This window comes from Camelus ferus, chromosome 28 (genome assembly GCF_009834535.1).
Source record: "Camelus ferus isolate YT-003-E chromosome 28, BCGSAC_Cfer_1.0, whole genome shotgun sequence".
In the NCBI taxonomy this organism is placed as follows: Eukaryota; Metazoa; Chordata; class Mammalia; order Artiodactyla; family Camelidae; genus Camelus; species Camelus ferus.
In genome coordinates this window covers 7,098,821-7,109,118 of record NC_045723.1, presented here as the reverse complement: position 1 = coordinate 7,109,118, position 10,298 = coordinate 7,098,821, and the positions used below count along the sequence as shown (strand labels likewise).

At 48.1% G+C, this 10,298-nt stretch overlaps 1 long non-coding RNA gene across 1 annotated transcript; it reads right to left on the bottom strand.

Moving 5' to 3' along the window:
* Positions 1-200: 200 nt before the first annotated feature.
* Positions 201-6,423, bottom strand: LOC116660396. Its single transcript, XR_004315900.1, has 2 exons — positions 6,389-6,423; positions 201-293 (listed from the first exon to the last, which is right to left on the bottom strand). It is a non-coding gene; the product is annotated as an uncharacterized LOC116660396 (long non-coding RNA).
* Between the last annotated feature and the right edge of the window lie 3,875 nt (positions 6,424-10,298).

The window sequence follows — 10,298 nt, the reverse complement described above, 5'->3', positions numbered from 1 at the left end:
AGATTTCAGTGTCTCTTCATGGTGTGGGAGGCAGCTTAGGAAGCTAAATGTTGTAATTCAGGGGACAGCTCTAAGATGAACAGGGCTAGGCTTTCTAAGAACAAAGGGTTCAATGATCTTCTCTACTGGGAATCATAGCTAACACCTCCCCTTTGTAATGTCCTGCAGTAGGAAAGCCCATTTAAATTTTTTTAAATTTATTTTTTATTGAATGAAAGATTCTTTAAATTCTATAGTGCTTTACAATTTTCAAAGGTTGCACACACATGATTTCACATAATCCCATAACAACCCTTTTAAAATTTATTTATTTTAGTTGCAACAGTTTTTAATTTTCAAAAAAATTTTAATTAAAATTTTGTTTAATTAAAAAAAATTTAATCCCTTACCCCTATATTTGCCCCTCCGTTAAAATTTGAGAAACCAGTGTCTCCCAAACTTATCTGAGCACTTACCTCTAAGAAAAATTTTTATTGTGGTAAAACATATACAACACAATAGTTATCACTTAAACCACTTTAAGCACAGAATTCTCTGGCATTAAATACATTCGTAATGTTGTGTAACCGTCACCACTATCTATACCCCAAAGTTTTCCACCATCTCCGACAAAAGCTCTGCACGCATTAAACAGTAACGCCCCACTTCCCACCTGCCCCAGCCCTGGCCCCTGATAGCTTCTGTTCTACTTCCTGTCTCTACGGCTCTGATCGGCTCAGTCTCCAAACTGAAGGCAGAGGCCAAAGCCCCGAGAGGCGAAGCCGCCCGGGAAGCCCCCGGGACGGGGGCTCAGTGGTCAGGGCTGGAAGGAAGCCAGGGACAGCCTTGTCCTCTAAGCTGCACAGCACAGTGGCTGTGCTGTGGGGACCTGCTGGGATGACTGACAGCTCCGTGCTGGTGACATCTGTCAGGGCTGCCTTCCTTGGCTTTGATGACAGGACTGGACCAGAGCCAAGCTTGAGGGGAGCAGTTGCCTGAGAGGCCCCAGCCCCCTTCTGGCAGCCTCACAGGTGTGCCCTGTCCTGCTCCTCCAGGGAGCTGGACAGACTGTTCCGAACCACCGCCCCTCCCTCCCCTTCCCGGTCAGCAGACCTGCTGGTGATGAGTGGGGCAAGGTGCATGCCCTCCAGGCTCACGCCCTCTCAGAGGGCCCTCTGCTGTCCTCTCTTCTCCCAGGTGCAGGGATCTGGGAAAGGCAAGTGTGGAAACACCCCAGAGCCAAGCCTCCCATGGCTAGGGGAGAACACGGACCCTCCTGGGGACCTGGGAGCCTGGGGCCCTGGGGCCCAGCTTGGCCTGACCTTCACCTCCCCTTGTGACCCATCTTGAGTACAAGTAGGCAGTGGCTCCGTGACCTCCAAGGTCCCTCACAGCCAGTTTCCAGCCTGGGCCCCAAACTGCCTTGTCCTGCCTGCATGCCTGAGTTCAGGGCTCAGATTACAGCTCCCACCACGTGGAGCCTGAGGTCCTGCCTCCTTCTTGCTGGAACAGTGTATTTCTCCTCCCGAGGGATTCTCTTTTGAACCAGAGAATTATTTAAAGGAGTGAAGACATTCTAGAGTTGTTAAACGAAACAAAAAACAACAGAACATCTTTAGAGAAATTACAAATAAATGAGTGGGTCATCCTTCTAATCTGGCTACAGGTCACCTCCCGGGACCCCAGATCCCAGACCTGTCCCTTCAAGAAAAGGTCCTTTTAACCTTTGTCTAAACTCTGTGTGCCTTGGGCCTCCCAGGACACCTCCTTTCCCCCTCGGAGCACAGTTACCTGCCTCTCCATCCATCTTCCTGGGCTCCCAAGAGGGCAGTGAGTAGGTAGAGCTGGGACAGCCCTCAGGACCCAAGGATTCGATGTACAGCGCTGCTAGCCTGGGCTGGAAGGGCTCCTGGGGATTCCGGCCCTGGTGAGGGGCTGCAGGATGAGCCAGAGGGTCCTGCCCCTCTCACTCCAGCAATGGGGTTGTCCTGCAGAACCCCGCAGAGATTCAGGCTGGGGAGAAAGAATGAAGCAGGATGAGTGTTCTCCGCATGAGATGAATAAGGAGTGGGAGCCAGATGGGTCAGAGTGAGGGGAAGCCTGTGAGTCACTGAGCTTCTCCAGCCCAAAGATGTTCAGAAGATTCACGGGAAATTGCCTCGCCCACTGGCCGAGGTTGGGGGTGTTTGCCCCTCCCAGGGCCTGTCTGCCCCTCCCTCTGGGTCTGGAGGCTGCTGAGACCCTCCTTCTCACCCAGCCCCCCTCCCACCTGGGCTGGCCCTGCCCGTTCTCCCCTGCCGGGAGCCTAGCCTCTCTCTGTTCTTCTCTGTTCTGCTCCCTCCCCTATCAGAGCCCAGTTGGCTTCTGCTGTCTCCTGCTTTCCGCTCCCAGCCTGATTTCCTCAGTGTATGGATTCAGATGGCGGCAACATTTCCCAGGCACCCCCCGGCATGCAGGTTGTCACAGGGGCCAGAGGCTCTGATGCTGGTTCTCAGCTCTGCAGCTCATTGGCTGTGTGACCCAGGGGAAATCACTCCCCTCTCTGAGCCTCAGTTTCTCCATTTGCAAAACATATGGTTGGATGACGTGGGGACTAAAACCTCATTCAGGTGCATAATTCTCTCTCTCTAGAAACTATCACTCGACACCAGGCTGAGTGAAAAATCCACTTCATTTCTATTCAAAATTTATCATTTTAAGCCTGCCCTGCCCCACCAGGCATCACCCACAGCAGGAAGGAAGACGGATCTCACGCCATCTGCTTTTCTCACTCAGGCCTGGCCTCACCCCAGCACCCCCTGGCCCCTCCCAGGGCTGTGGCCTTCCTCTGGCCAGGCCCTCGGTCAGGGACTCATTTCCTCTTCCAGGCCCGAGCACTTTCCCAAGGAGCCAGCGCCTGTGCCGGCTGCCTGGACGCTTCCTCAGAGGCAGGACCTGGATCGGGCCCCGCCCGGCAGCTTGGCGAGCACCGACTTGCAGCTGATGAGACCTAATTAACAGGGACTTCGCTTTCCTCGGCCCTGGGTGAAAGGTGCCCTCCTCGGAGCTCAAGGACACACAGCGCCGCTTTGTTCTCCGGAGACAGCTGGCCAGCTGCTCCTGCCACGGTGTCCGGCTCCTCAGCTGCCACCCCCTTGATCCTCCCTGTTTTCTCGGTCCTTTCCACTTCCCTTCCTGAGGGGCTTGTGGAGTGCCCCTCCTCGATGACGGAAGCCCTCCACCAGGGCTGGCATCTCCCAGTCTATCTCCTTCGGAAATGTTGGTCCTCCGTCCTCATTAGACTTAACCTGTCAGCCAGCACATCTGATACAGCCCGTCACCCTCCTTGAAACAGAGCCCAGTCTCCCTGGGTTGCCCCCTACCTCCCTGGCTGCTCCTTCTCAGCCTCCTTCGGGATGCCCTGGGACCCCGTCCTCAGCCACTCCTGTCTCCCCTCTCTGGGCTGCATGCTGTTGTTGTAGGCTGTTGACTTCCAACTTCCTATCTGCATCCCAGAGATGGCTAGATCCCGCTCAGAGAAAAGCCACGTCCTTGCAGTGACCTCCAAGACCTGCATCCCTTGCCCCTGTTACCTCCCTGACCTCATCGCCCATTACTCCTGTCCTCTCTGTGGCCCTTCGACCACAGCAGACCCAGCCTTCCTCTCGGCCTTTCCATCAGCTGTTCCTTCACCTGCAGTGGCCCGCTCCTGAACATCCCCACGACTTGTCCCCTCCCCTTCTTCAGTTCTTTAATCAAGTGCCACCTTCTCCATGAGACCCTCCCTGATTACTCCTCCCGCGCCCCCCCCCCCGCCCCTCCATTTCCTTTGGAATTCTCTCCATCTTTCTTCCCTGTTTTATTTTCCTCCCTGCGATGTCTTCTAAACGTATCTGTTTTTCTAGTGATTATCTCCTTCCTCTGGAAGGTAAACTCCATGGGATGAAGGATGTTTGTTTTGCTCACTGTATTCCTCGTGTCTAGAACAGTGCCTGGCACATAAGAGTCAATCAACAAACGGGTGTTTCAGCAGATGTCCTTGTACATCTATATCTTCATGGTCTTTTTTTTTTAACCTCTGTAGAGGAGATCCTGGAAGTGAGGTTGTCCTGTCTAACATACATATAGAGTATTTTAAATTTCCACCCACAACTCTAGGTGACTTGCCCAAGAAGTTGCGACAGTTCATGCCCATTTCCCTGCCTGTGCAGGACGCTCTCACACTTGAATTCTTGTGGACGTGCTGGGGGAGGGGGAAGGTATCCCGTTGTTTTCATTTTCATTTTCCTGACTGATTAGAGAAGAACATGCTTATTTATTGATCACTTGAAGTTTTCTTATTTCTGTGAATTATCTTATTTATCGCCTTTGCTTTTTTTTTTTTTTTTTTTTTTTTTTGGGTGGGGGAGAAGTTTACCTTCATTTCTTAAAAGAAAACCATCCCAGGTAACTCTGATACTTACAGAAGTTCTGAAGTTACTGCTTCAGAGAAAACATCCTCCTGGTTTGCCACCGCCTGACACGCTCTGGGGTACCCCCTGCATTTTGGAATTAAAGAGGTTTTAAGGGTTTTTTTCTTTTTTTCTTGTTGGTTCTCTATATATTCTACAATGTACTTGTGTTCGTTTAGAAAAAAAGATATTAAGAAAGAATCATAGGAAAATCCTTGCTTTAGAATGCCAAGTGGAAAAAACATTTACGATTAGGATGCACTTTTTGATGACAGCTACATAAAAAAAGATCTCTGTGTACAGAAACTCTTGCAGTGAATCAGTCCAAGTGAAAAGGGGGGAGGATTATGGATAATTTCTCCCTGCTATAGGAGACAGGCCAGTGTGGGAAGAGAAGGCACTGGTGAATTCCCAGGAGAGGAGAAGCTGTTGGAATCAACACTTGGCCTACAACACCCTCCTCTGGGCCTTGGCAGACATCACTAATCAATCGCTTCAGTGATTCCTCCTAAGCCAAGACTCAGCCTTAGAGCCCTTCTCAACCCAGGGGTCTGGGGGCCACTAGTCATAGATCAGAGCTGACGGGCAAGAGTAAACCCACTCTCCCATCCTGGCTCAGGCCGTGCGGCCAGCACCAGCCCCACGGAGGCCTCTCTTGCTGGGTCAGTGATGTGCTCCCTGGCGGCCTCCTGGCTGCACTGGGGCTGCCGTCCAGTTGGCTGCTCCCCCCCAGAAGTGCTCTGGCTGAGGTTCCTGGGGTCTTTTCAACTTGCACTGGCTCCCATCACTGACACTGAGCATCACTTTCTGGAATCTCTTTTCCTTCTGTTCCCTACGGCTCATTGGAGCTGGGAACCCTGTCCTCAACCTGGATACTCAGACTGAGATTTTGCCCAGACCCTGGCGCATCTCCTTGGGCACCACCTGTCAGCGTCTCCCACCTTTGGCCTGACTCTCTGTTCTGATTTCTGCTCTCCTGTCTTGCCCCAGCCCCCTACCCCGTGGTCTCGGCTGTGATTCCGTGCCCTGGCACAATGCACACTGGCACAACCTGCCTGTCTAACCAGACCCCGGCCCCACCCTTCCTGCCTGGCTTGCACTTGGCTTGCCTCAAAGCTGATGGACGCACCAGCAAGACTCATCTCAGGACACTCAGGAATTCCTCACTGTCATCCTTTTTCCAGACCAGCTTGGGGACGTGGGTTGATTGGAAAGGACAGGGAGAAATATTGTTTATGTCTTTTTTTATGATACAGAAAAATGACAGCAATGTATGCAAAAAATTGCCTGTAATTCAGCCACCTGGAGATAACCACACTTATTGTTTTGGCGAACATCCCTCCAGCCACCTCTCAGCCACCACACCCATTCAGATCTGCATATATAAATTGTCTTCAATGGGATCATGCTGTTATTCAGCTGGCATTTTTCACTCATCCATATGTCATGGAGCATTTTAAAGGATATCCCTGATGAGAAACATGTTTCCCTTTCCTAGAATGTAAATTATATTCTTAAGGGTTCTTTTTTTTTTTTTTTCCACCCAGCAAATCTGCATGTTTCCTTCCTTGGAGGCAGGAAATTTACTCATGTCCCATTTCTCTCCCATAGTAATAGACCACTGATTTTTAGTTGGGTGCCCAGCCACAACAACAAAAGTGCCATATCCCAGTTCTCTTTGGGCTGTGTGTGCTCATGTGACTGAGTTCTAACCGATGGCGGGTGGCAAGCAAAAGAGGTTTATGTACAACTTTTTAAATGTGTCCTGTGTTGGTTTCACGTGTGCTCACAAATTCTCTGATACTCCTTTTATTAGAGTGAAGCCTAATTTCTCTCCCCTTAAGTGTACACTGTACTTAGTGACTTGCTTCTCTTTTTTTTCTGATTCTTTTTATTGAATGAAAGATTCTTTAAATTCTGTAGTACTTTACAATTTTCCAAAGTTTCACACACATGATTTCACATGATCTCATAATAACCCTTTTTTCCCCTACCCCCATATTGTCCTTCCCCCTGCCCTCTGCTAACCACTAGTTTGTTCTCTATGTCTGTGAGTCTGCTTCTTTTTTGTTATATCCACTAGATTGTTGTATTTTTTTACATACAACATACAAGTGATCCACACACAGGTGATATCATACAGTATTTGTCTCTCTGTGTCTGACTAATTTCACTTAGCGTAATGCCCTCCAAGTCCATCTGTGTTGCTGCAAATGGCAAAATATTGTTCTTTTTATGGCTGAGTAGTATTCCACTGTGTGTATGTGAGTATGTGTGTGTATATATATCTTCTTTATCTATTCATCTGTTGATGGACACTTGGGTTGCCTCCATACCTTAGCAATTGTAAATAATGCTGCTGTGAACATTAGGGTGCATGTGTCTTTGTAAATTGATGACTTGCTTCTAATGAATAGAACATAGCAGAAGGCATCCTGTGTTACGTGAAAGATGAGCACAGAAGAGGCAGTTGGCTTCCTCTTGGCCCTCTCTTGTAATGAGCACAATGGGGAAGCCAATTGCCATGTCATGAGGACAATCAAGAAGCCCTATGGAGGAGACTGTCATGCTAAGTGAAATAAGCCAGAGAAAAAATATCATACGATATCACTCATATGTGGAATCTAAAAAAACCAAAAAAACAAAAACGACACAAGTGAACTTATTTACAAAACAGAAACAGACTCACAGACATAGAGAACAAACTTACGGTTACTGAGGAGGGTAGGGGAAGGGATGGGAGGGGATAAACTGGGAGTTCGAGATTTGCGAATACTAACTACTAACCAATCTATGTATGTTCCTATGTGACTGAAGTATGATGCTGTACACCAGAAATTGACACAACATTGTAAACTGACTATACTTCAATAAAAATATATTTTATAAATAAATAAATAGTCACTGAATAAAAAAAGAACAAATAAATACAGTAACTCCCCACTTCTCCTCCCCCAGCCCCTGGTGACCCTAAATTCTGTCTCCTTGGCTTTGCTGATTTAGGTACCTCAGATATGTGGGCTCGTACGTTATTCATCCTTTGTGTCTGGCTTCTGTCCCTTAGCTGAATGTCTTCAAGGTTCATCCACACTGTTGCCCGTGTCAGAGTCTCATTCCTCCTTAAGGCTGAGGGTCAAGTTTTTAATCAACAGATTTTCATCAAGGATCGACATTGCCAATACATTCTGCCAAATCCCTGCTGACATTTATTAAACCTGGGATCAGCTTTTCTTTTTCTTCCACCTTTGCTTTCCTCATCCTCTACGCGGCGTCTGACATCTGGTAGTTCAAGGTGTTTCATTTTGCTCTCCCAGATGAGAAGAGGGCCCTCAGGCTGGAGGTCTGTGCTGGGAACAGATGCCCGGTGAAGTGGCACCAGTAGAACCCACGAGAAGCCTCTCTCTTTGGTGACGGCTCAGGGACCCTGTTACATGCTGCTCCCTCCCGTGTTCTGTAAGCCTGGCTAACAACACATTTTGGTTTTTTCAACGTGGTGTCATGTGTCTTCTTGGACTTGACCCAAACCCCGTGGTGTAGGCTAGGTGTCATAACCCCTTTCCACTCCGAGGAAACTCAGGTCCAGCAAGGGGATGGGTCTTGCCTCTTGCCTCCCCAGGAGGTCAATGGCATAGCGGAGACTGGATGAGGGCACTCAAGTCCAGGAATTCTTCTATTGGCTCCTGTGGCGTCCTGAAGGCAGCAAAGTCTCCAGGCTTGTCCTTCTTCCTCCTGCCTTGATGGGGCTGCATGGAGTGCTAGGGTTCCGAGCACATGGAGAAATGGAGAAGAATGAACAGCAGCCCTTTCCATGCCTCAGCTTGCGGCAAACACAACTTTTATGCTGTCATTAGGGCTGAGTCTGGCGCCCCCAAGAGGCAAGGGTAGGAAGGTGGCAAAAGGGACTGTGTCACCTCCTGGGGACTCAGGGCTAACGCCATGGGCTGGGGAGCCTTCTCCCTACCTGGGCAGCCTTCCTACCAGAAGTGCCAGTGAATGCAGTCTGTTTTGAGAATAAATGTTTCATGCACACGGTTCAAATATGATGTGATACAAAGAGAATGCAGTGAAAAATTTCTCCTTACTCCTGTCACCAGCACCCAGTTCCTTCCTTAGAAGCATCAATACTTTCCACTTTCATATATCTTTTCTGAGAAAGGTTATGTATACATGCAAGTACATATATGTACATACGTATCATTCATATATACGTATGTAAGGGGGGTGCGTGCGCACACACACATATATATATTCTTGCTTCTTGCTTTTTCACAAATAATAGCATATTATACATACTGCTCTGTGCCTTGCTCTCCTCCCCACCCCTACAATATGTAATAGTAATAGCAATAAACACTTATCAAGTGCTTACCACGTACTGGGTACTGTTCTAAGAACTTGATCTCTGTTAATTGTCTTAATTCATTTAATCCTCACACTAACCCCAGGAGGTAACATTATTATTTTTTCAACCCGACTTATAATGAAAACCATGCATATTAAAACAACCCTGAGACAGTATTTTTCATTCATCTTGCTGTTACAGATCAAAAAGCTTGCTAGCACACCATGTGGGGAAGGGTGTGGGGAAATCGACCGTCCACAGATTGTTGGCAGGCAATTTGGTAATACCATTCAAAATTATAAAGGCACATAACTCTGACCCCGCAATTCCACTCACAGAAACTTCCCCTGCAGGTATAATTCACAAAGGCTGAATGACTTGGGCACAAATTATTCATGTAGCCTTGCTGTTAACAGCAAAAGTTTGGAATCAACTTAAACACACATCAGTAGGGACTGGCTAAACCATTATGCATGTTGCCCTTCATTTATTGGAATATCAGGCTCTGATTTTAAATCCAGCAAACTCTTTATGCACAGAGGTGGGATGCTGTCCAGGATGGAGAGTGTCTTAGTCCGTTGCGGCTGGTACAAGATACCACAAACTGGGTAGATTATGAACAACAGAAATTTACTTCTCACAGCTCTCGAGGCTGAGAAGTTCAAGATCAAGAAGCAGGCGGATTCGCGGTCTGTTGAGAGCCTGCTTCCTGGCTCCTAGATGGCCGCCTTTTCCCTGTGTTCCCGCAAGGCAGAAGGGACTAGAGCGCTCTCTGGGGCTCTTCTATAAAGTCACTAATCCCATTCACGAGGACGCCACTCTCATGATCTAATCACCCCACAAAGGCCCCACCTCTGAATACCATCGCATTGGGGATTAGGTTTGAACAATTAAATTTGGGGCACAAACGTTCCGTCTATAGCAGAGAGGCAGTGCAACATAATGGTTGAGAATCCGGACTCCAGCCAGGCTCCCTAGGTCTTCATTCTGGCTCTGCTTCTGCTCAGCTGTGCAAACTTAGACTGTTACTTGACCTCTCTATACCTCTGGTCTTCTAATCTGAAAAGTGGGGCTTGTAGTAACACCTCGTGATACCCACAGCCAATCCAAAGACAGGTGAGAAATGAGTGCTTATGATTATATGCCACTGGGATTTTGCGGGTGTTTGTTACACAGCATGATTGAGTTCATAGCTAACTTATATAAGCACATAGTAGGTGCTCAAGAGATACTGCTTAATAGGAAATTGAGCAAGCCCTTTCCTTATAATGGGAAACTTCACAGGTTACCTGAAGAGTGGCTACGTATTGGGCCCAAAGAGAAAGCTCAGAGTTAATATCCAAAGAATAACCAAACCACTGGGGTTTTATTTATTCAGCGGGCTGTGTTTTGAATGCTAGCTCTTCTGGAAGCTAAAGCCCATAATAATAGAATAAGTGGCGGCCCCTGTCCACAGAACGCACAATCTCTGGAAGGAAAGATTCACAAACAAGGTGAAGTGCACTTACTGAAACAAAGGTGGGGACAAAGACTGCAAAGGAGGGACT